The sequence below is a fragment of the Schistocerca piceifrons genome, chromosome 1 (assembly GCF_021461385.2).
Source record: "Schistocerca piceifrons isolate TAMUIC-IGC-003096 chromosome 1, iqSchPice1.1, whole genome shotgun sequence".
In the NCBI taxonomy this organism is placed as follows: Eukaryota; Metazoa; Arthropoda; class Insecta; order Orthoptera; family Acrididae; genus Schistocerca; species Schistocerca piceifrons.
This window is the reverse complement of record NC_060138.1, coordinates 206817823-206845102: the sequence shown is the minus strand read 5'-3', so window position 1 is coordinate 206845102 and position 27280 is coordinate 206817823.

Genomic DNA, 27280 nt, shown 5'->3' with positions numbered 1-27280 from the left:
GAAAGAAGTCGGCCATGCCCTTTCAGAGGAACCATCCCGGCATATGCCTGGAGTAATTGAGGGAAAACACGGAAAACCTAAATCAGGATGGCCGGACGCGGGATTGAACCGTCGTCCTCTCTAATGCGAGTCCTGTGTCTAACCACTGCGCCACCTCGCTCGGTTCTGTATATGTGCATATCGCTGTTCCATGACTTTTGTCACCTCAGCCTAATATTGGTTAATCATTTTCGACATTTTCTCGAACAAAACTTGTTCTATTATTTTTAGTTTGAATGGTCTATTGGTTCTTTTATTCACCCTGGATACTACACTCCTGGAAATGGAAAAAAGAACACATTGACACCGGTGTGTCAGACCCACCATACTTGCTCCAGACTCTGCGAGAGGGCTGTACAAGCAATGATCACACGCACGGCACAGCGGACACACCAGGAACCGCGGTGTTGGCCGTCGAATGGCGCTAGCTGCGCAGCATTTGTGCACCGCCGCCGTCAGTGTCAGCCAGTTTGCCGTGGCATACGGAGCTCCATCGCAGTCTAACACTGGTAGCATGCCGCGACAGCGTGGACGTGAACCGTATGTGCAGTTGACGGACTTTGAGCGAGGGCGTATAGTGGGCATGCGGGAGGCCGGGTGGACGTACCGCCGAATTGCTCAACACGTGGGGCGTGAGGTCTCCACAGTACATCGATGTTGTCGCCAGTGGTCGGCGGAAGGTGCACGTGCCCGTCGACCTGGGACCGGACCACAGCGACGCACGGATGCACGCCAAGACCGTAGGATCCTACGCAGTGCCGTAGGGGAACGCACCGCCACTTCCCAGCAAATTAGGGACGCTGTTGCTCCTGGGGTATCGGCGAGGACCATTCGCAACCGTCTCCACGAAGCTGGGCTACGGTCCCGCACACCGTTAGGCCGTCTTCCGCTCACGCCCCAACATCGTGCAGCCCGCCTCCAGTGGTGTCGCGACAGGCGTGAATGGAGGGACGAATGGAGACGTGTCGTCTTCAGCGATGAGAGTCGCTTCTGCCTTGGTGCCAATGATGGTCGTATGCGTGTTTGGCGCCGTGCAGGTGAGCGCCACAATCAGGACTGCATACGACCGAGGCACACAGGGCCAACACCCGGCATCATGGTGTGGGGAGCGATCTCCTACACTGGCCGTACACCACTGGTGAGCGTCGAGGAGACACTGAATAGTGCACGGTACATCCAAACCGTCATCGAACCCATCGTTCTACCATTCCTAGACCGGCAAGGGAACTTGCTGTTCCAACAGGACAATGCACGTTCGCATGTATCCCGTGCCACCCAACGTGCTCTAGAAGGTGTAAGTCAACTACCCTGGCCAGCAAGATCTCCGGATCTGTCCCCCATTGAGCATGTTTGGGACTGGATGAAGCGTCGTCTCACGCGGTCTGCACGTCGAGCACGAACGCTGGTCCAACTGAGGCGCCAGGTGGAAATGGCATGGCAAGCCGTTCCACAGGACTACATCCAGCATCTCTACGATTGTCTCCATGGGAGAATAGCAGCCTGCATTGCTGCGAAAGGTGGATATACACTGTACTAGTGCCGACATTGTGCATGCTCTGTTGCCTGTGTCTATGTGCCTGTGGTTCTGTCAGTGTGATCATGTGATGTATCTGACCCCAGGAATGTGTCAATAAAGTTTCCCCTTCCTGGGACAATGAATTCACGGTGTTCTTATTTCAATTTCCAGGAGTGTATATCCCAAATGGTAATTTTATTAGTATTTTCGCACGCGTTCCCACGTCGTCTGTCACTGTTCCTTTCATTGCTTCCGTCTGTCTTGCTCTCCGACACTGCTCTGGCGTCGCTTCGGCCAGGGGCATCCACTTGGTTTGCATCGAGCTTACGGGTATGTAAACAGCCCGCAGGGGTTGACGGCAACGAAACAAGAAACATACATCTTTCACGTTATTGTCAGAGGAATATTCCTTTTGCTTCTTTTTGCTGGAGACTAGAGATCTACTCTGTAAGAATCAGCATGGGTTTCGAAAAAGACGATCATGTGAAACACAGATCGCGCAATTCGTCCACGAGACTCAGAGGGCCATAGACACGGGTTCCCCTATAGATGCCGTGTTTCTTGAGTTCCGCGAGGCGTTTTATACAGTTGCCCACAGTCGTTTAATGAACAAAGTAAGACCCTATGGATTACCAGACCAATTGTGTGATTCGACTGAAGAGTTCCTAGATAACAGAATGCCGCATATCATTCTCAATGGAGAGGTGTCTTCCGAAGTAAGAATGACTTCTGGTGTGCCGCAGTGGAATGTCATAAGACCGTTGCTATTCCCAATATATATATATAAATGACCTTGTGGATATCATCGTAAGTTCACTGAGACTTTTTGCGGATGATGCTGTAGTATATCTAGAGGTTGTAACAATGGAAATTTGTACTGAAATGCAGGAGGATCTGCAACGAATTGACGCATGGTGCATGGAATGGCAATTGAATATCAATGTAGACAAGTGTAATGTGCTGCGAATACATAGAAAGAAAGATCCTTTATCATTTAGCTACAGTACAGCAAGTCGGCAACTGGAAGCAGTTAATTCCATAAATTATCTGAGAGTAGGCATTAGGAGTGATTTAAAATGGAATGACCATTTAAAATTAATCGTGGGTAACGCAGACGCCAGACTGAGATTCATTGGAAGAATCCTAAGGAAACGTAGTCCAAAACCAAAGGAAGTAGGTTACAGTACACTTGTTGGCCCATTGCTTGAATATTGCTCACCGTTGTGGAATCCGTACCAGATATGGTTAATAGAAGAGATAGAGAAGATCCAACGGAGAGCAGCGCACTTCGTTACAGGATCATTTAGTAATCGCGAAAGTGTTACGGAGATGATAGATAAACTCCAGTGGAAGACTCTGCAGCAGAGACGCTCAGTATCTCGGTACGGGCTTTTGTTGAAGTTTGGAGAACATACCTTCACCGAGGAGTCAAGCAGCATATTTCTCCCTCCTACGTATATCTCGAGAAGAAACCATGAGGATAAAATCAGAGAGATTAGAGCCCACACAGAAGCATACCGGCAATCTTTCTTTCCACGAACAATACGAGAAGGGAGAACCGAAAGAGGTACTCAATGTATCCTCCGCCACACGCCGTCAGGTGGCTTGCGGAGTGTGGATGTAGATGTAGATGTACATGTACGATGGTTTCATAACCAAACAGTTACATCAGAAAGGGTACTGAGCCCGGGGACGAATGTAAATACTCTGCTACACAAAATTATTTGTACATAAATGAGAGTACCTCAAAGTTCGTATTAACATTACCGTTGGCATGTACAGTAGCTTGAAGGATCTTGTTGAAAGAGAATAGCTTTAAATTCAACGGAAGTCTGATACCGCTCTAGAAAGACAGCAGCTGTGGTACCATATATACAAACAAGCGAAAATCAATCATCCAGCATATGCCATTGGACACTCCTTTCCGATTTCAGTGTAGTTAAAAGTATTGTCCATGTATTGAGCCATATACAGAGTACTTAAGAAAAAGCGTTACGTTTTGTTAGAGGAGATAGTATAGGTCACAACTAGAAGAAAAATTCCTGTAATGGTACGTCCGGAGTCCAGTAGCTGTTGAGATACCCGCCAGTCTGTCTTATTTCTGGCTGTCTCTTACGTGGAAGTAGACACTACGAGTAATGTTGCATGTGTTCACCACGCATCCGGACACATCCTTCAGCCCTTTTTCGCCGTGAATTACGCACTATTTCAGATAACCTGGCTCCATTCTGATAGCGTCATATGCGTCGGTCACACATTCCTGTAACGACTCAACGTTGCCGATCGGTTGAGCAGACAACAATTCCTTTAAATGTCTCTATAACCAGAAATCCATCTGATTAGCGTCCGGTGAATAGAAGAGCCATGCTACCAGACTCCCTTGACCAACCCATCGCCCACGAAATGTTGCGATGAGATACCATCGCAAGTACCATAGAAAATGGGAAGGTGCCTCGTCGTGCATAAATAACAATCGTTGTCCACAGCAAGGGTAACGTTCTCAGATAGCGCTAGTAATTGATCGAGCAGAAGTCGATGATCCACAGGTTCTGTTAATCTGTGTGGTAAACTGTATGGCTCGGTTAACTGTATGGCTCTGTCGGTCTGTCACCGATCATTTATGCTCATACAATGTTACTGAAGCAATCCTCATGCCTTATCTCCATTATTACTGGAGGATTTGCATCTGCCCACACGTGTGTATTGTGGTCATTTACGGTGCCATCTCGTGTGACGACCTATGCTGCCAGACACTATACATTATTCGTCACAAGTAAAAGGGCGCATATCTGAACAGACATTGTTTTCCGGATGTATAATTATAAAAACGTTCTTTTGTGGTTTTGACCGTTATTACCTCTTATAGGAATACGTGACATTTACTTTAAACGCTCTGTATGTAGAGACTGGTTATAACTAAACATTCGCTGCTAGGCGCTACAGTCTGAAACCGCGCGACCGCTACGGTCGGAGGTTCGAATCCTGCCTCGGGCATGGACGTGTGTGATGCCCTTAGGTTAGTTAGGTTTAATTAGTTCTAAGTTGTAGGGGACTGATGACCTTAGAAGCTAAGTCCCATAGTGCTCAGAACCATTTGAACCATTCGCTGCTAGAGAGGCCCCCATGACAAACGAGTGATAGTAGGAAAATGGAACTGTGTGGAAAAATTTGTAAGGACATGAGGAAGAGAAATAACGAATAAACCTTTGAAATAAATAGACGAGAGGATAATATTTGTTAAATGTGCACTATGTTTACGTTCCATGTTATGCAACGTTATGCTCAATGCATCGAGCATCTGTATCTACAACATAGCTCGTGCACTGCCTGAAGGTCGCACATTGCGTCCAGCATTCTCAGTCAGAGCAACAGTAACTTCTTAGACAATTTGTGGAGCAGTTGGCTATCGACCTCTCCCAGGAGCAATTCGCAAATCGTCAGTTGAGATAATGTTCGTCAACCCCGGTGTGGAAAGAGGACCTTTCCGTATTCCTTTTATGCGTCGATACTAGCGAAAAGCAGCAGCACAATTGCTGTTGTATTTATAAAACAGCTTTACGAGTAAAGCCGTTCTCACCTTCTCCAGATCCACATTGACTGTCTGCAACTGAAATGCACACTGATGCTTCTGTTTCAACCTCACGTTGCCGTACCACTACCGGTGCCGAGCGGCACGTCATGAAACTAACACTACCAACGACGCAAATCCTGCGGCACACAGTCTGAACATCATTCCAACAAAGTTCGGTACCTATACTGTGAACCGTTTCCCGTCTACGCTGCCTGCAGTAGCGAAAGTTTAATTATAACCAACCCATAAACTGCTAGCCTTTGATTCGACATGGACAGTCTTCGAGAACTGTTTATAACTTCCTGGAAAAGAACGAACCGCGCTTGTAGCTACCCTCGTTACAGAAATTCCTGTTTGCTCTCATTTCCACAACCTCTATCTGCTTTATTTCCTTCATTAATAGTAGAACCCATATTCCTAGGGACTCGTATGGATCGCTCGCATTTGTGTGGTGCTGAAACAGAAGCACATTTCCAGTAATGTGGCCGAAAGCGTCTTTGTAACTATAAACAATGGAAAACTTAGTTTGTTTTTGCCAGTTTCCGTGTCTTTAATCCTTCCCATTACTAACAACAAGGCGTCAGGCTGTTCATCAACCTCGTTTGATGTTAGTTGCTGGCGAGAGTGTTTTCAGCAAACATGTAAGCATACCTACTTAAACCTCTTCTACAGTCTGTTTACGTAATCAGAACAGCCGTGTGTGATCCCGAAAGCTATCCCCACCGCCAATGAAAACATTTGCTGTTGCCTGTCGCGGAGGGCGATCATTTACAGAGGTAAGGACTCTCCGTCTAGCCGTGCCAGCAGAGTGCATTTTCCTGGCAGTAACAAACACTGTACTGCTTGTATAAAACCGCTGCTCTCAAACAATTTATTATTGATATGAGTTTCTATTGTTACTCATCATCATAAGCAACAAAAAGTTCTTCAGTTTCTATGTCTAATTGGGTACGTGCGTGACGTTCCACCCCACAATACGAAGCAGCAAGAAAACGAATGGAACAGCAAAAGTCGGTACATCGCATTTAAACATTGTTCCAACGGATGAATAGCAGTTGTTAGCGCAGTATGCGTTTCATAAATGCCCAAATCTGTGGGATAGAAACTACTGAAAACATGTAATAAAGTTGAGAAATTTCCTTCGAGATCAGTCCTTTCAGTGTTACGATAAACGAATGTAAAATTAACGCTGTCATTACTGGGAACTTTCCTTTTCCTTTTTCGTCTTTTACGGCAGGTTAGCGTCTCGTCGGCGTCGAGGCCATCATATACTGAACCGAATCTCCGCTATAGATGAACAGAGAAAGACTCTACGCTTGGGACTAGACTTATTCCGCTGGTTAGATAAAGTGGTCTACGGATCTATACCAATAAATGGCTAAAAATACCGCCACATCACACAGTTGCAGTCACAGGTTGCCTATTTAACGGCGTACAGAGAAACAAGAATCGTATTTTCAGTTGTTCATATAACTATTGACCGAATTTAAAAAAATAAAATTGCTTTCGTTGCCGGCCGGAGTGGCCGAGCGGTTCTAGGCGATATAGTCTGGAACTGCGCGACCGCGACGGTCGCAGGTTCGAATCCTGCCTCGGGCATGGATGTGTGTGATGTCCTTAGGTTAGTTAGGTTTAAGTAGTTCTAAGTTCTAGGGGACTGATGACCTCAGAAGTTCCATAGTGCTCAGAGCCATTTGAACCATTTTTTGCTTTCGTGATCTACTCATTAAGACTTATAATTTTACGTTAAAGAATTAGCGCTGTAACAATACTATTACAGTTAGAAATGTGTATATATCTTGGGGCAGCGTAACCGATGTAGAGCAAATTACCTGGACTACATTCACTCCTTTCTATTTTGTAGAGCTGCTATCCGTATACACAACTCTACTGTCGAACGGTCTTCTTTCTAAGGGCTTTCGGGAGAGAAAAAAAAATTTGGGTTACAGTATCCAATATAATTACTGACTGAACTTAACAATTAAAAATGTTATCATCATCTGATCATTAAAAGGTACAATCTTTCTTTAATGTCTTAAAACAGTCAGTCCAGTATCAAAATTAGAAACTGTGTCCATGAGTTTGGGCAACTTAACTATTGGAGCGCAAATTAACCAAATTCTATTCACCCAGTATTTGAGAATGAGAGCACTTGGCGAGTTCCAACAAACATCACACATAATTTCAATCCTTTTCGAATCGTCTTCTTGCTGAACCCTCCCCCCCCCCCCCGCCCCCCCCTCCCGAGAAAGTTTAGTACCACATTTTTCTGACAATATCCACTTAAGCGACTGAACGTTCCCGCAAAGTTATTTCATTGTACTACACATAATTCAAGAGATGCGACGTCTTACACAGAGGGATTTCGATTCTTTAAAGAACTTTTTTTTTTTTAAATGGCGAGTTAGTGTTGTTTCAGTATAAGAAGTTGTTTACTTACCATGAAATTTATGAAGTATTTTAATGTAATAACAATTTGTTCTTATCATTGAGTAGTACATTGCTTTAGCACAAACTCCGCCAGAACAGGTCCTGGAAAGCCCAACGTTACCTGCCGACCGTCGAGTCATCCTCAGCTGACAGGCGTCACTGGAAAAGAAGGAAGATTGGGTTCAACGTCCCGTCGACACTGAGATCATCAGAGACGGAACAAAAGCTCGGATCGTGTCAAGGAAGGGGAAGGAAATCGGCCGTGCCATTTCAAAGGAACCATCCCGGCATTTGTCTGAAGCGATTTAGGAAAACATGGGAAACCCAAATCTGGATAGACGCAAGCGGGTTTGAACCGTCGTCCTCCCGAATGCGAGTCCAATGTGCTAGCGCCAGTGGATGCGGATATGCAAGGCCATGTGGCCATCACACCGTTCCTCAGGCCGTTTCCAGCTTTCGTGAACGGAGCTGCTACTTCTCAGTCAAGTAGCTTTTCAATTGGCCTCAATAGGACGCTTTAGCATAATGTCGATGAAATTCCAGTTTAACGCATGAAACACTAAAGTCTGAAAATTTGAGAAGCACACTCATGCTCATAAATTACAGATAATTGCAGAATGTGGTGCCACACAACGTGGCACTAGACAAAACTAGCGCTAATGGCGTAGGTACATAGGGAACACAGACGACACAGATCTGTAAGTCCACGGTATTGGTGATAAGTTGAGAAAACCGTCCCGAAACAAATGTGCTACAAGACGTCCCTGTTTCCTGCGCCTGTACCCTGACATCAGTATGGGATATGATCACCATGCACACGAACACAGGCTGCACAATGGGTTGCAGACTCTGGATCAGGTGGTCGAGCAGCTGCTGGGGTATAGCCTCCCATTCTTGCACCAGTGCCTGTCGGAGGTCCTGAAGTGTCGTAGGGGTTTGAGGACGTGCAGCGATACGTCGACCGAGAGCATCCCAGACGTGCTCGATGGGATTTAGGTCAGGAGAACAGGCAGGCCACTCCATTCGACTGATATCTTCTGTTTGATGGTACTCCTCCACGGCGGCAGCTCGGTGGGGCCGTGCGTTATCATTCATCAGGAGGAAGGTGGGACAGACACACTGTACCCCTCAAAAGACGGACATGAGCAAAATGACGTCCCGATACACCTGACCTGTTACAGTTCTTCTGTCAAAGACATGCGGGGGTGTAAGTGCACCAATCATAATCTCACTCCACACCATCAAATCACGACCTCCATATAGGCCCCTTTCAAGGACATTAAGGGGTTGGTATCTAGTTCCTGGTTCACGCCAGATGAACACCAGGCGAGAATCACTGTTCAGACTATACTTGGACTCGTGCGTGAACATAACCTAGGACCACTGTTCCAATGACCATGTACTGTGTCCTTGACACCAGGCTTTACTGGCTCTCCTGTGAGCATGGGTCAGTGGAACACACCTTGCAGGTCTCCGGGCGAATAAACATGTCTGTTCAGTCGTCTGTAGACTGTGTGTCTGGAGACAAGTGTTCTAGTGGCTGCGGTAAGGTCCCGAGCAAGGCTAACTGCAGTACACCATGGCCGTCGGCGGGCACTGATGGTGAGATATCGGTCTTCTTGTAGTGTCGTACACTGTGGACGTCCCGTACTGTAGCGCCTGGACACGTTTCCAGTCTGCTGGAATCGTTGCCATAATCTTGAGATCACACTTTGTGGCACACGGAAGACCCGTGCTACGACCTGCTGTGTTTGACCAGCCTCCAGTCGCCCTAGTATTCTACCCCTCATAACGTCATCAATATGTGTTATTTGAGCCATTTTCAGCACAGAGTCACCATCAGCAATCTGAAAACGTCTGTACACTTACTCGCTGCACCGTACTCTGACATGCACCAACACACCTCTGCGTATGTGGACTGCTGCCAGCACCACCGTGCGACGACCGCAGGTCAGATGCACCGAATGGTAATATCCCAAGGTGATTTAAACCCACAAACCGCCCACTAGAGCGTTGTTTCACCATGTGTCAGCATTATCCTTGATTTATGAGAATGAGTGCATACGCGTTAATTAATTTTAGGTATATAGTAGTAACAAATTCTCCTGATTTTGGTCATATTCCAATTTACACAACATTAAGTCGAAGTATGACCTCACAATTACTAGTATTTCGCTAAGCATTGTGAAGACTAGTCTGTAAACTATGGCTATACGAGCGTGCAAATGGATGGAATGCTCGTTCTTTGAGTGGTTTCCTCCTACGTTAAGGGGGGGGGGGGGGGCGTAGGTCTTTCACTTTATGTCGTGCCTCACTCCCTGCTTTTGGCCAGTTTTAGCTGGTGACTCACGAAGTGTATCGGATTTGTTGTTGACAGTAGGTAAGCGAGCCTGTGTATGCGCTTTGCCTTTCTGGAATACTCAGAAAATTTCTTACTGGGTCGTTACCTACATAGCCCCCACCCTTTCTTTGGATACGCGCCTTTGCAGCGTAAATGTTGCTGACGAGCAAAGTTCAGCGTTGTGGTAGCCGTTAGGCTGAGGTTCAACAAAAATATGGAAACAGAACAGATTACCATGCCTTATACGGTATAGAAAAACAGCTCCCAGTCGTCTCAGAATGGATAAATACAGGTCCTATATGTTTTTCAAAGTAATGTTATACAGTTTTTTCCACGAAGCAGTACGTTCAAGTAACGATGATGGAGGTGAATAGGAATCACGCAGCCTTCCCTCCAAAGCAGAGCACAAAGGCTCAGTCAATAATATTGGAATATGATGAGTGGGGTGATCAACAGAGATGCGGCAATTCTTCCTGGTGCTCATAAACCTAGTCCTGGGCAATATGTAATGTGTGAACAGCGGCCAGCATCATCATGAGAAACGAACTTTGTACGATGGAATGGACCTTATTCGCCAAAATGGTCATAACATCCATGGCAGTAATGCGATCTTGCAGAGTAAGCACGGGACCCACGGAAAACCACGGTACAGCTGCCCAAATCATCACCAAACTCTTCCATGTTTCACTTTCGGGACATAAACTCGACCATTTCTCCCGTTGCTCCATAGTTCAAATTTTATTTTTTCTGCGCCTCGTTTTCCTGTTACGGGCAATTGTATTGCCGATGAGTAGTTTCTGAATTGCAGTTCATCCTGCGCTTCCCTGATTATGGAGCTCCCTTCGTGTTATTGTGTTGTTGTTGTTGTTGTTGTTGTTGTTGTTGTCGACTTCAGTCCAGAGACTGGTTTGATGCAACTCTCAAAAATGGTTAAAATGGCTCTGAGCACTATTGGACTTAACATCCGAGGTCATCAGCCCCTTAGAACTTAGAACTACTTAAACCTAACTAACCTAAGGACATCACACACATCCATGCCCGAGGCAGGTTTTTAACCTGCGACCGTAGCGGTCCCGCGGTTTCAGACTGAAGCGCCTAGAACCGCTCGGCCGCACCGGCCGGCAATGCAGAGGGTTGTAACCTGTCTCAACAAAGCAGGAAAGTTGACTGAATAATTTGCATCTCGCATAAGACCTGAACTAATGTTGTTGTTGTGGTCTTCAGTCCTCAGACTGGTTTGATGCAGCTCTCCATGCTACTCTACCCTTAGCAAGCTTCTTCATCTCCCAATACCTACTGCAACCTACATCCTTCTGAATCTGTTTAGTGTATTCATTTCTTGGTCTCCCTCTACGATTTTTACTCTCCACGCTTCCCTCCAATACTAAATTGGTGATCCCTTGATGCCTCAGAATATGTCCTACAAACCGATCCCTTCTTCTAGTCAAGTTGTGCCACAAACTTCTCTTCTCCCCAATCCTATTCAGTACCTCCTCATTAGTTATATGATTTACACATCTTATCTTCAGCATTCTTCTGTAGCACCACATTTTGAAAGCTTCTATTCTCTTCTTGTCCAAACTATTTACCGTCCATGCTTCACTTCCATTCATGGCTACGCTCCATACAAATATTTTCAGAAACGACTTCCTGACGCTTAAATCTATACTCGATGTTAGCAAATTTCCCTTCTTCACAAACGCTTTCGCTGCCATTACCAGTTTACATTTTATATCCTCTCTACTTCGACCATCATCAGTTATTTTGCTCCCCAAATAGCAAAACTCCTTTACTACTTTAAGTGTCTCATTTTCTAATCTAATTTCCTCAACGTCACCCGATTTAATTCGACTACATTCCATTATTCTCGTTTTGCTTTTGTTGATGTTCATATCCTCCTTTCAAGACACTGTCAACTCCGTTCAACTGCTCTTCCAGGTGCTATGCTATCTCTGGCCGGCTGGCGTGGCCGAGCGGATCTAGGCGCTACAGTCTGGAACCGCGCGACCGCTACGGTCGCAGGTTCGGATCCTGACTCGGGCATGGATGTGTGTGATGTCCTTTGGTTAGTTAGGTTTAAGTAGTTCTAAGTTCTAGAGGACTAATGACCTCAGAAGTTAAGTCCCATAGTGTTCAGAGCCATTTGAACCATTTGCTATCTCTGACAGAATTACAGTGTCATCTGGAAAGCTCAAAGTTTTTATATATTCCCCATGAATTTTAATTCCTTCTCCAAATTTATGTTTTTTTTCCTTTATTGCTTGCTCAATATACAGACTGAATAACATCGGAGATAGGCTACAACCGTGTCTCACTCCCTTCCCAACCACAGCTTCCCTTTCATGCCCCTCGACTCTTATAATCGCCATCTGCTTTCTGTACAAATTGTAAATAGCCTTTCGCTCCCTGTATTTTACCCCTGCCACCTTCAGAATTTGAAAGAGAGCATTCCAGTCAACATTGTCAAAAGCTTTCTCTAAATATACAAATGCTAGAAAGGTAGGTTTGTCTGTCCTTAATCTACCTTCTAAGATAAGTCGTAGGGTCAGTATTGCCTCACGTGTTCCAGTATTTCTACGGAATCGAAACTGATCTTCCCCGAGGTCGGCCCGAGGTTTCGCTTTAGTACCTTGCAGCCGTGACTTATTAAACTGATAGTTCGGCAATTTTCACATCTATCCAACACCTGCTTTCTTTGGGATTGGAATTATTATATTCTTCTTGAAGACTGAGGATATTTCGCCTGTGTCATACACCTTGCTTACCAGATGGTAGAGTTTTGTCAGGGCTGGCTCTCCCAAGGCTGTGAGTAGTTCTAATGGAATGTTGTCTACTTCCGGGGCCATGTTTAGACAGTGTTATTATAGTGCGACATTCGGTTCTGCAGTGACTTTCGCAGCTTTCGTCCTCTTATTTTTCCTTGCAATCCTCTTCAGCGACCGTCTATTACGGCCACTCAACACATACTTTCAGCCTTGTTGTGAATTGGCCGATGATAGTTTTCCTGTTTCCTTATATGCATGTAAACCTTCGATACGGTGCCTCTTGACACATCTGCCTCGTGATGACTGGGTGTTGTGTGCTGTCCTTAAGTTAGTTAGGTTTAAGTAGTTCAAAGTTCTAGGGGACTGATGACCAGAGCTGTTAAGTCCCATAGTGCTCAGTGCCGTTTGAACCATTTGAACCTCTTGACACACCAAACATTTCGGCCACTAGGTAACAAACCGCACACGATACAAGCATCAAAATTTGCCCACGTTAGAATTCAATTATCTTCTACGTGATGCACTGACAACTACACAGAGCACTATTGTGACAACGAGTGACGCTTGCAACATATTGAGGACACTGCAGAGGTAAGGTTCGTTGTCAGGTACGACAGCACAACCTGTAGGCGTGGCTAGCGTCTTTATTTATGTTCAGGCATACATTTCTCGTGGTGTTCCCATATTTTTGTCCAACATCTTGAAAGTCGGGAGCTCTAGCTTCTTATCTCGTATTTTCTACTGAAAATCTTGTGCTTGTACTCTTGTTAACTTTACTATTTCAGAGATCGCCTAAACTTTATTTTTTTTATTGGTCCTCTACGCAACAAATAACTTACTTGGTCTTTCTGCTCCCACTGCTTGATCTACTGCATTCCATTATTTAACAAAAACATAAAAGAACCTATTATTCAGGCTGAGTGCAATGCATGTTCTGTATGGCGGCTCCTGCTGTTGCTGCGGCTGCTACTGCTCACTACAACTACATATAATTCAAGAGAAAGGGTTTGGTCAAATCTAAATGATAACCCAAGCAAGTAATTCCTTTTATCAAAAACTATATTGTGAAAGCGATTCTTTCTCATTCAATTAACAAAACGCAAGAAGCCCTTTGAACAATCGCTTCGTATGTAAATCTGCCTCCAGTGGCATTAAAGCAATATTACAAATTAATCAAACTCTTGAGACAGACTGAAATACTTCTGAATTAAATACGTAGTGAAACAATTCCCTTACAATTACAAAAGAAATCAATGGCACAAATTCTAACATTCTGCGCGGTGTCTGTTTGTTCTAAGTCGTGTCTCCCCACCACTTACGCGCAACGACGCTCTGAGCGTGTTTTTTAGGGAATTGACTAGTTTGAAACTGGGACCTTTTGCTGGTAAGGAGACGCCGGACCACACATGACATGTAGAGTTCAGAAGAGTTCAGTGAGACTAGCGATGATATAATCAAATAGTTAATTATTTCAGCGCCAGCTCCACTGCACCCCCTGTAAAAGAATCTTAATACTAACTAAATTTAGTGGAAGGGGTTCAAGGCTTTCCTATTTTTAGTTAGCTGATAAACTAACGTCTAACAAGCAGTTAAGTTTACCATTGGTATTTTTATTCTACTCACAAAACATTGTTTATAAACTGCACTATTGATAAAAGGAAATATTTTAATACAGGATGATAAAAACCAACTGCGTTCAACAAAAATATGAACGAATATTCCCTGAATGGGTTTCCAAGTTCTATATTGGATCGAAGGATGACCTATGCCCTACCACATCTATAATCTAGGTTTAAGTTAAGTTTCATAAAAGAGAAAACTATCAAAAATGGTCTTCAGTGACCCTCAATTATCTTTAATTACTTATTTAACTTGTCGTAAATTACAGTGGCTTATGTGGCTTCTCAATAGTTATATAACAGAAAAATCATCGCGTTTCAGATTTTAACTTCAATTAGCAAATGTGAATACCATGAGCTTTAATTGACGATCGACACTAGTATTACGCAGAAAGAGGATGTAACAGATGAGACTTCTGCAGTTCTGAGTGAAGCCTTATGCACTCTTACGTGGCATCGCGTGCGTCCATTACCTTGACGGTGTTTAGTCAGCGTCAGGGGGCGGCGGGCGGCGCAGCTCCACACACCTCGCCGTCTCGGAAGCAACTACCTTTAACCTCTCCTTACTACAATTGACTGAAGTTGATTTAAGAAAAAGGTATCTGGCTGTGATTTCAACTGACTAATCAGGGTCTCAATGTTAACCTTAAGCTCCGCCTACAAAAATTCTGTACATCCAATGAGAAACATTATACTTTTCGTGGTGGGGCAATGTTTTTAATGTTTGCAACGTAACAGAGACGCGTATAGTCTCACGCTAAAACTTGCAGCTGGTGTGGCCCTTTTAGTGTTATCGTAAGATCTATACTGTTCTTCTGGAGGGCTCTATCTTTTAACATGGGCTGGGGGCTGCTCTTGGCGATGTGGGTGTCCGTCCCTTATCGTAGGGCCTTCTAGCTTACACGACTCTGCTCTCGGCTACTGTTCTCGTTTCTCCCCTCGGAACTGCGTCTGTTTCATGGTGGGAAGGTATGACATGCATGTAGGCGTTCTTGTGTTAGTCTGTGGTATTCCATTTGCTCACTCGTTGCTTGTATTACTTTGGTTAATTTAATGTCAGGATTTATTCAGAGCAATGTGACATACTGCCGGATTTGCTATCATGTCAGGTTTTTCATGGAAGGTGTTGGATTTGCCTGACACCTTACAAAATCAGTACTTAATCTATTCGCGTAACAATGGTTTCCCTTAAGAATTCAACTCCTATCATTATCAAAATTACCGTCTGATTCTGCGCACACACTCAAACCGTTTTCTTTAAATTAATAAGCGCGCTGCAAATTATAAAAAATATCAACTCAATACCAAATCCTGTGTCGCTGCTGGCGGACACGGCAGTACGGCAGCTCGGCGACGACCCCTCGCCCAACACACGTGCGCGCCACAGCAGGTGGGCTCCTACACTGGCTTCAAAACTACTACTAATTAATCCGTGCGCTGCAGTATCTTAGATTCCAGAGCTTGTGTATGCGCGCTGTAGCCAACCTTTAAATCCTAAGAGAGTATTGCCAACTCTCAACCTGTGATTCAAGTAATGGTCAGAAACGTTCCTCGCGCCGTTGTTCACCTTTCTGGGAGAGTCTCGTTACGAGGTCGCCATCCCTCTGCTCTGAGTGCGCTCTGGTTATCCTGGCCAGGGCCACCGCCTGCCGCCGCCCGTCCCACCTGCTGCGGCTCGCGTCCCCTCTGCCACTTTGGGGCAGGCGGACATCTCCCCTAGCTCGTCGGCGCCGCCTCTTTCGCGACGTATTCGCAGAGGATTCTCCGGCCACCTTTGCCGAGATTATTTTAATGAAATTCCGCATTGCGGAATTAACTTTTTCATTAGAACGTCGGCGCCCCGTTGTCGCGAGACCCCGCTCTGGCTGGATTCTGCTCGCGCGCTCAGCTGAACCCCCTCGCCGCTCTTACCCCCTCCTCCGCCCTTTCTTCCCCTTTTCTCTTTTCCCCCTTTTCAGTTTCTTCTCGCAACAGGATTCAATTAGGCGGCGTCTGTCAAGACAGAGGCGCGACAGAGCGAATGCGCCGACAGCCGTGCCGCACGCCGCCTGCCGCGCTGCCGGGTCGCTCGGAAGCTGCGGAGAATTGTGTCGCCTTGTCTGGCGTCGAGGCGGCAAGACTGGAGCACGGTCGTTGCGTCGGCATGGTGACCGTGTGCTCCCCCGACCGCCCATTCACGCTCTCGTCTGACAAAGAGAGTTGTGTATGACTTCGTACACAACGGTAAAGAGGGTTGGGTTCAGAGTTGTGTGTGTGTGTGTGTGTGTGTGTGTGTGTGTGTGTGACTTCCTAAGGGATCAAACTGGTTAAGTCATAGGTCCCTAGACTTACACACTACTTAAACTACCTTATGCTAAGAACAACACACACACTCATTCCCGAGGGAGGACTCGAACCTCGTGCGGGAGGGGCCGGGCATTCCGTAACAGGACGCCTCAAACCACGCGGCCACCCCGCGCGGCTGCGTTCAGAGTGGTGCAGCAACTGTCGTCGCAGAGAAGCTGGACAGAAGCAGAAAGTTAACACAGTAAACAGAAGATTTATTTCACTTGTAACCCTCCAAGCATACATCTACATCTACATCTACATCTACAAACATACTCCGCAATCCACCATACGGTGCGTGGCGGAGGGTACCTCGTACCACATCTAGCATCTTCTCTCCCTGTTCCACTCCCAAACAGAGCGAGGGAAACATGACTGCCTATATGCCTCTGTACGAGCCCTAATCTCTCTCATCTTATCTTTGTGGTCTTTCCGCGAAATATAAGTTGGCGGCAGTAAAATTGTACTAAATGGTTCAAAAGGTTCTGAGCAGTATGGGACTTAACATCTGAGGTCCTCAGTCCCCCTAGACTTAGAACTACTTAAACCTAACTAACCTAAGGACATCACACACATCCATGCCCGATGCAGGATTCGTACCTGCGACCGTAGCAGTCGCGCGGTGCCTAGAACCGCTCGGCCACCGCGGCCGGCAAAATTGTACTGCAGTCAGCCTCAAATGCTGGTTCTCTAAATTTCCTCAGTAGCGATTCACGAAAAGAACGCCTCCTTTCCTCCACAGACTCCCACCAGAGTTCCTGAAGCATTTCCGTAACACTCGCGTGATGATCAAACCTACCAGTAACAAATCTAGCAGCCCGCCTCTGAATTGCTTCTATGTCCTCCCTCAAACCGACCTGATAGGGATCCCAAACGCTCGAGCAGTACTCAAGAATAGATCGTATTAGTGTTTTAGAAGCGGCCTCCTTTACAGATGAACTACATCTTCCCAAAATTCTACCAATGAACCGAAGACGACTATCCGCCTTCCCCACAACTGCCATTACATGCCTGTCCCACTTCATATCGCTCTGCGATGTTACGCCCAAATATTTAATCGACGTGACTGTGTCAAGCACTACACTACTAATGGAGTATTCAAACATTACGGGTTTCTTTTTCCTATTCATCTGCATTGATTAACATTTATCTATATTTAGAGTTAGCTGCCATTCTTTACACCAATCACAAACCCTGTCCAAGTCATCTTGTATCCTTCTACAGTCACTCAACGACGACACCTTCCCGTACACCACAGCATCATCAGCAAACAGCCGCACATTGCTATCCATCCTATCCAAAACATTTATGTAGATAGAAAACAACAGCAGACCTACCACACTTCCCTGTGGCACTCCAGATGATACCCTCACCTCCGATGAACACTCACCATCCCCTGGGGCACTCCAGATGATACCCTCACCTCCGATGAACACTCACCATCGAGGACAACGTACTGGGTTCTATTACTTAAGAAGTCTTCGAGCCACTCACATATTTGGGAATCAATCCCATATGCTCGTACTTTAGTCAGGAGTCTGCAGTGGGGCACCGAGTCATACGAAGACTCATTACAAATAATGCAGCAAGAATTAAGAGACCAGCTCAGACAATAGCAATAAGGATGAGGCTCTCTGAACTAAACCACGAACGACGGTGTTGGAGCCGCGACTAGGCGAAGTGAGTGCTAGCACAGTGGGCTGAGTGGCTGCCGTCAGCCTATATTACGACGGCAGAGGACAAAGTCAGAATATTTAGCACTGAAGGATGTGCAGATGAGGTCTTGCAAGATCCACGATGATTAGCTGAAATCGGTCTGCAAATTTAAATACCTGGCGTCGCACATACAGAGGGACAGAGGACTGGGAAGCGAGATACAACACCGAATAAATTGCGGTTGGAAAAACTGGAGGAAGATGAGTGGAGTATTGGGTTGAACGGGAAAGTGTACAAGTCGGTGGTAAGGCCTGCTATGATATATGGGGCAGAGACATGGCCAATCACAGTAGCCCGGGAAAGGAAGATGGAAGTGGCGGAATTGAGGATGCTGAGGTGGATGTGTGGGGTAACAAGGAAGGACAGGGTCAGAAATGAATTTGTTAGAGGAGCTGTGAAAGTGGGACCCATGGGGAAGAAGATACAAGAGAGCAGAGTAAGGCGGTACAGACACTTACAGAGAAAACGGGAAGAGTATATCGGAAACAGATTGGAAGATATAAAGATTGAAGGAGCGAGAAGGAGAGGATGACCGAAGATGAGGTGGAAGAATAAGATATCCAGGGACCTAAGGGAGAAAGGATGGAAGAAGGAAGAGGCAATGGATAACTATGGAGAAGAAGGATCCAGAAGAGCAACGCCGACCCTACGTGACGTGGGACAAGGTGACGATAATGAAGAAAGAAGAAGAAGAAGAAGAAAGAGGGCGATCGTGGGACGGAGCCGCTGGAGCGTGGCCCAGCGGGTGTGCACCATTGGGTCCATCAGACCCCACACAACCACTATTGATGTCTGATGGAAACTTGCAATTCTGTTGCCAACTTCGACACCTGTGCGATGGTATCAATACGTGATACTACAATGGGGAATGCCTCAGATCCGACCAACTGATTCTGATCATATGCGGCAGGTAGCTTCGGTAAAACCTAAAACGATAATGTGGTGTCGTCCACAGAACAAGATCTCACACAAAAGATCTCATGACGGCAATACAAGTGACGAACGTTTCTGCCAGAGACAGCAACGAATCGGAAATGTCGACATGGGCACGGTCCTATGTGTTTACTAACATGAGCCGGGCCCGCCCGGTTGGCCGTGAGGTCTAACTCACGGCTTTCCGGGCTGGAAGGAGCGCCGGTCCCCGGCACGAATCCGCCCGGCGGATTTATGTCGAGGTCCGGTGAGCCGGCCAGTCGGGATGGTTTTTAGGCGGTTTTCCATCTGCCTCGTCGAATGCGGTCTGGTTCCCCTTATTCAGTCTCATTTACACAATGTCGGCGATTGCTACGCAAAAAAGTTCTCCACGTTCGCGTACACCACCATTACTCTACCACGCAAACATAAGTGTTACACTCGTTGGTGTGAGACGTTCCCTTGGGGGTCTACCGGGGGACGAACCGCACAATAACCCGGGTTTCGGTGTGGGGCGGCGGAGGGGTGAAGTGGACTGTGGTAGTCGTCGTGGGGTTGCGGACCACTGCGGCTGCGGCGGGGACGGAGCCTCTCCGTCGTTGCTAGGTCCCCGGTTAACATAACATAACATGAACCGGAGGGTTATTTACGTCCGAGCACAGTACCGTTCTGCCCACCGTCCATGTAATCGCACAGTTTCTATGTAATCAGCGACTACTTCTAACCGTCGCTATCGACGACATTATCATCTTAGCTCAGATCTACATGCTAATAGAACAATTACCCAGAAGTTTGTATCCATTTAAAGTCTATTGTACTCTGATGCGAATCTTTCATTCTGCAACGAATTACCATGGTCGGGTTTTAGTAAATTGTTAATAACGTGAGTGTATGTTGTAGTATCGGTTTAACCTCCTACTGAAGTACCAGAGATCGACAAATATATGTTTTTGGTCTTCATCCATTATTTTTGAGAAGCCACACCTAAAGTTCGCGACGTGTAATTGACTCAAAATTAATGGTATCCATAGGTCATTGAAAACTGGGCATTTTTATCATCATTTGTGTGGTCTGCAAATGGGTGATTTCCCAGAAATCGAGGAAAGAAACTGTTACGACTACCCCTTATGTAAGGAAAACGCTGATTAATCAAAAGCCTCTGATGTAACGATTAAGGCTTTTGTTGAGGACAAGAGAACCTGACTTCGATTAACAAATACACAATACAGTTTCCTTTGTTATATTTTTACCCGTATCGAAATCGTTAGAAATAGGGGACTTAATAAGGTACGCGTTAGGGAATAATATGAGGGCGAGCTTAGACGTAATGACTCCGAGTTCTTCAATCTGTTCTCAATATCAGATGAGGTATTACATGCCATGCGTATTGCGCAGTCGATTTTTCCCCCATCTCTGACTCAAGTGGCAACTCTCTGCTGCTAGCGGGCTCTTAACTGCAGCGCGAAGATGGCGGTGTATAACGTAACTACGCCAGTGCTTGAGAAACAGCTTGCTTTAATGGAGTTTCTAACCGCAGAAAACGTGCCTACAAATGAAGTCATTAGAAGGCTGAAAGCTGTGTACGAAGATCAGTGTATCGACGTCGTAATGTGCAACGTCGGCTTGTTCATGCTCGTAATGGAGGAATTAGTGGTGTTAACCTCAAAGTGTGCGACAGAGCTCCGAGTAGACTACCAGGTCAGGTAACCGACAGGACTTGTAGGAACCGATTTGATGAACTCATCAGAGAAAACTGTCAGACAATGCAAACACAGCTCTCAGGTATGTTTAGGCCACCTTTTATAGGCCTTTCCCTGGACTAGGGAAGGCAGAGCGATCCTGAATAGGCTGCTTTGTCGCCTGATGAGCTGCCGAACCAGTCCTCCCGTCCCTATCGAGTACCAGAACGACCATCACCGTCTGACCACCTAACGTGCAGAGCACCAACTAAGGTTCGGGCACACCAAACTCTTTCCTCACCGTCAGTACTCCATCGCCGCAGGACTTTTTTAAAAAAACTCATAGCGCATGAAACTTTGCCGGAGTCATCTGCGCGTGAATATATTTAAGTGGACAAGCAGTTGCGCAGGTGCAGATCCACTCTCTCGTCCTCAACCTCGGCCTGGCAGTGGATCGTGAGTACGTGAAAACATTGATCATCAAAAGTAGACAGTTTGAATGAAATGCTGTTCTGTCTTTGCTTGCATCCGTAGTGAAGAATATGCTTATTCTACCTGCTCGTAATTGTAACAATGGCTTACATGGGTTTATATCAGAAACTATTCCAAAAATATTTGTATGAATAATAATTTTGCTTCAAATGATAGTTTCTTTCGTCTCGCAGAATAATTTCCCTAGGATTATATGTGTATTGGAGGTCTTGAGTCACTCCCTAGCATAATTTTGCTTTCATTATGTGTTTTCATCAGGGTTAAGAACTACTGCAAAACTGATTTTTCATCTAACAGGAAAAATGCTTCTTGTATTCATGGATACAATAGTTACTAACGAGCAGCTATCTGTATAATTGCTTACAGAACAGTAAAAGGAGCGTACACGGAAACATTGGTCAGCATCCAAAGCTGGAAACTCACTTTTTTGAAGTGTTCGTGAAAGAGATGTTGAAACGTCCCCGCCGGCCGAAGTGGCCGAGCGGTTCTAGGCGCTACAGTCTGGAAACGCGCGACCGCTACGGTCGCAGGTTCGAATCCTGCCTCGGGCATGGATGTGTGTTATGTCCTTAGGTTAGTTGGGTTTAAGTAGCTCTAAGTTCTAGGGGACTGATGACCTCAGATGTTAAGTCCCATAGTGCTCAGTGCCATTTGAAACGTCCCCTTAGAAAAATTAATGAATTACTGTGCTGATAAACCTCTTACATTATTTGATTTTCAAACAGCTGAGCACAACTGAACGTACTCAGACATTTCGCTCTTTACCTATTCTTATCAACACTAAACTGACAGCCAATATTTTTCGCGCAACGCAATCTGACTTTCAATAATCCCTACAAGAGAATGGCCCTGACTAACAATAACCTATACGTTTCACAAATCACTTACCTCACACAAATCTTCGTCACTCGAACTACTGCAATACAGCGAGCGCCAATACTGCCAGCTAAATAAAGGATTCTAACTACTGAAAGCACTAACTACAGATAGGAATAGTTAGCAAATGAAAGATTTTGATAAAGAACAAACAGTGTATTTACCTTAATAGTGTTCAAATGTCATAATTTATATAGCAGTTCATGGCATCCAGTCTTACAAATTTACTGTCTCTGATGGACACACGTCCAGGTCATCCGCTCTCAAAATTCCGCCATTTCTCTCCCCGCATCCACCACTGCTGGCGGCTCACCTCCAACTGCGCAACGCTACGCGCTGTTAACAGCCAACTGCCCAACACTACAATAGCATATACTCCAACAATGCAAACCAACCACAGCCTTCACACAGCACAGTCAGTGATTTTCATATAGGGCGCTACGTGGCGTTACCAACATAAAAACCTAAACAGCCTACTTACAATGTATATTCAAGCGCCTCTCAAGCGAACGAACAGACTTAAGTTTGCGCATACTGCCACAACTGCTTTTCTGCAAAAAATAGAAAGAAAAGCAGCCGTATCTACTCGCTACGAATCTCTTTTAATGGCGAGAACATAACAGACGTGATGCGAAGATAAAAACGAAAAAAAAGAAGAAAATCCGAAAAAAAAATCACCGCGGCATTCGCAGGTGCGCACGCTGTCCATCGCGTAGTCTTTGACACAAAGGTCCTTGGAATTTGTTTCCGCATTCTTTTATGTGGCGGGTGAAGTACTTAGGGCGGTGCGTGGGTGTGTGCGCCGAGTTCGCAGTTGCCCCGCAGAGCTCAGCTCGCTCCTGCCCTGCGTCGTGCCGGATATTAAATGGCACCGCACGCGCATTCAGAATGATTAAAACCGGCTGCTTTTTCCCCCCTTTTTGTGACGCCAGGAACCGGCGACGCCGCGCGCTTGTCTCTGATCTCGCAGTGCACAGTAATTGCTCCATCCGTCAAACATTCCCACTGATACGCGGCCTGTTTGCTTTTGCATGCAAAACCACGCTGCTGCACTCTTCCCCTCCCCCCCCTCCCCCACTCACCCTTTTGCTCTGTCACATGCCAGAATACGAATGAGATTTTTGTTTGCCTCGTTTACCTGAGATACAGTCTACGATCACCAAAACATCAAGGTACGCTCAAATTATAAATAAACAAAACTCATCTGCTTCCACAGTCAAGTTACATATGTCTGACCCATACTGAAATGAAGAAATGATCCTTTAGGGTCGAAAGCTAAATTCATAACAGCTTCTAGTTATCTTATTTTGTACTGTTGACGTCTTGCCGTCGTAATCCGGACGAGCGCGTAGTGCTACAGCGTCGCCGACTCTTACGTAAACAAACTTCTGATGAGAGTAATCGCGACATTTAAGCACAGAGCCTGTAACGTCCCCTTTGGAAAAATTATAAATGAGTATGCTGGTAAACCTCTTACGTTGTCTGAATTTCAAACAGCTGAGCAAAACTGGACGTACTCAGACAGTTCTCTCTTTACTTATTCTGACCATTACTAAATGGACACACAATATTTTTTTAGCGCAACGTAATCTGACTTTCAATAATCCCTACAAAAGAATGGCTCTGACTAACAATAACCTATACCTTTCATGAATCACTTACCTCACAAAAATCTTCGTTACTCGAACTACTGCAATACAGCGAGCGCCAATACTGCCAGATAAATAAAAGATTCTAACTACTGAAAGCACTAACTACTGATAGGCAGAGTTAGCAAATGAAAGATTTTGATAGAGAACAAACAATGTATTTACCTTAATAGTGTTCAAAAGTCATAATATATATATATATATATATATATATCAGTTCATGACACCCATCTTTACAAATTTCCTTTTTCTAGTGGACACACGTCCAGATCGTCCGTTCTCAAAATTCTGGCACCTCTCTGTCCACATCCACCGCTGCTGGCGCTCACCTCCAACAGCACAACGCTAAGCGCTGTTCACATCCAACTGCCCAACACTACAATAGCGAATATTGCAACAATGCCAACCAGCCACAGACTGCACACAGCACAGTCAGTGATTTTCATACAGAGCGCTACGTGGCGTTACCAACATAAAAATTTAAGCAGCCTACTTACAAGCCGTCGTTTTCTGTCTGCAGACTACATAAATTTGCCCAAAAGCCTTTATTACACACTGATTCCATCGTAGGATTGTTCTGCAGATAGGGAGCACAAAGAGGTCCTATTTGGATAGAGCACTTACTTGTACTACACCTATAGTCGCTTCCATTTGTGACGGCTACATACTGGGTGGCTATAACTAAAGCGCAGCTACTCACAGAGTGGGCTATAATTATTGTACGGCAGCGAAACAAAGCAGAGTTCATAATGCGTTAACGCGGAAACGATTTAAGCTGGGAGAGAATTAGTTTCAGTTTTGGCCGCCAGGTGCGAATCTGGCGCTGTGAACACAAGAAAGACGTACAGAGGTATGAATGTGTGGTGTCCGTTCTTTCGGATGCCACGCATTTGTTTAACTCAGTTGCCTCGAGTACCAATGAACCCATAATCTTTAGTACGGATGCATACGTCGTTCGACCTCCAGCGAAAACCCTAAATTAGCGCACATGTAGTACATGGACGGGGACTGCAGATACGTGGTGCTAGGTCGGAATAAGTCAGTCTGCCGGGTAGCGTGCCGAGATATTCGTGGTGGTAAGTTCCTATGGGACCAAACTGCTGAGGTCATCGGTCCCTAGGCTTACACACTACTTAATGTACTTACGCTAAGGACAACACACACACACACACACACACACACACACACACACACACACGTGCCCGAGAGAGGACTCGAACCTCCGCCGTGGGGAGGCCGCGCGAACCGTGACAAGGCGCCTGAGACCACGCGGCAACCCATCGCGGTAGCCGAGATAGTTCGCTCATCTGCAAAAAAACACCGTGGCGCAGTGGTTAACGAACTGTCCAGTAAGCAGCAGATCTCGGATTGGAGTATCGGTCCAGCATACAGTATCAGTTGTCGTCGCTGATACCGCATAAGTCCCGATGCTGCCGAAATCATTAGTTTCTTCCCTTTCCTTTCCTTTCCTTTCTTCCCCTCCACATACAATTTAAATAATACGTATAGAAATGTTTCCATATATAATGGATTAGGAATGGGACGTGGACAGGAAAGTCAAGCAAGTGAGGAAGGCATAAAGTTGATGTTATTCCTAACCACCTCTTGCACAGTTTGTTCAGTATGGGCACCGGAGACGTCGACGAGGTGCTGTACATCGTCAGGTCTGCACCTTGTGGTCAAAATTGATACTAATTTTTTTCCAGCGTAAGTTGGTTCCGCATTGGCTGGTTCAAATGGCTCTGAGCACTATGGGACTTGGTGTAAATACAGGCAAGCTGAATTTTCTGGCAGCCTGCATGAATTTGCACGTAAACATTTATGGTTGTATCAGTTTGTTTTTTCGTCTCAGGTTTATATGACTGTTGATACAGCTCAAAATAACAGGTTTCTGAAATAAACAGGTTTCTTGTTCTTATTGCTATTATTTCCACTAATAAATGTAGACTTAGAACAAAAATTGAAAGATTCTGATGAAGTTGAAGGAGTAGGAGACCTCCATCGATATGCGGCTGAGGCTGCGACAGAAATCTGTCTCATTGTCTCCAGCAAAGATGGCGAATGTGGAGAGAGACCCATGTAAATGGGGCGAATGAGAAACTAGAAACTATCGAATAGACCGGGGGAGGGGGGGGGGGTCGTCTTGCATATGCATAGGCAAAATAATGTGAACAGTTATAGTAATGGGATGGTTGTGTTTGAAGGTCAGCAACGGAGGTAATGCACGTCTCGCGCGGGACTGTGCGTTTTCAAATGTTCAAATGTGTGTGAAATCTTATGGGACTTGACTGCTAAGGTCATCAGTCCCTAAGCTTTCACACTACTTAACCTAAATTATCCTAAGGACAAACACACGCCCATGCCCGACGGAGGACTCGAACCTCCGCCGGGACCAGCTGCACAGTCCGTGACTGCAGCGCCTCAGACCGCTCGGCTAATCCCGCGCGGCTGTGCGTTTTCACTACGGACAAGGCATTAGTGCAGGTTGCTTACGAGTAGTCCACACGTCGTATTTGCATACAGAGGCCGGGGTCGACCTGCAATGAAAGAACTAACAGAGTTCCAAAGAGGGCAGATAGTGGGGGCCCGATTAGCTGGAGCATCAGCAACCAAGACAGCGAACTTATTGAATGTTTCAAGAGAAACTGTTTCAACGATATCTACACACTACACAAAACATGGGAAGACATTATCGTGTAACCGTAATAGTGGGCGAAAATCAAAACTAGGTGACAGAGATCGTCGTACGCTATTGTGTCAAAACAACATAAAACTACGGCAGCTAAAGTGATTGCAGAGCTCAATAGCCACCTTAGAGACCCCGTATCTATCGACACTGTCTGCCGATAACTCCATAAAGCGAATATTCATGGACGAGGTGCTATACCGAAAAATTTAGCGACGACAACCAACGCAAAGAAGCGTAATACATGGTGTCAGGAGAATAAATTCTAGACGGCTGATCTGTGGAAACACATCATATGCTCCGATGAGTCAACTTTCTCGTCATTTCCAACATCGGGACGGGTTTACATCTGGAGAACGCCAAAAGAAGCCGACGATCCTGATTGCTGAATCCAACTGTTAAGAATGGAGGTGGAAGTGTAATGGTGTGGACAGCGATATCATGGTATTCCGCTAGTCCCATCATTATTCTCAAAGGCAGTGTTGCAGCCTACAATTATGTGAACATTTTAGGTGATCAAGTGTGTCCATGATTCTAATGTTGTTTCCCAACAATGATGCCATATTTCAGGAGATAATGCACCCATTCGCAACGGCCAGAACATTACAATCGTTGTATGAGGAGCATGCAGCTGATCAGCAGTCTTCTCTGGCCAGCACAGTCC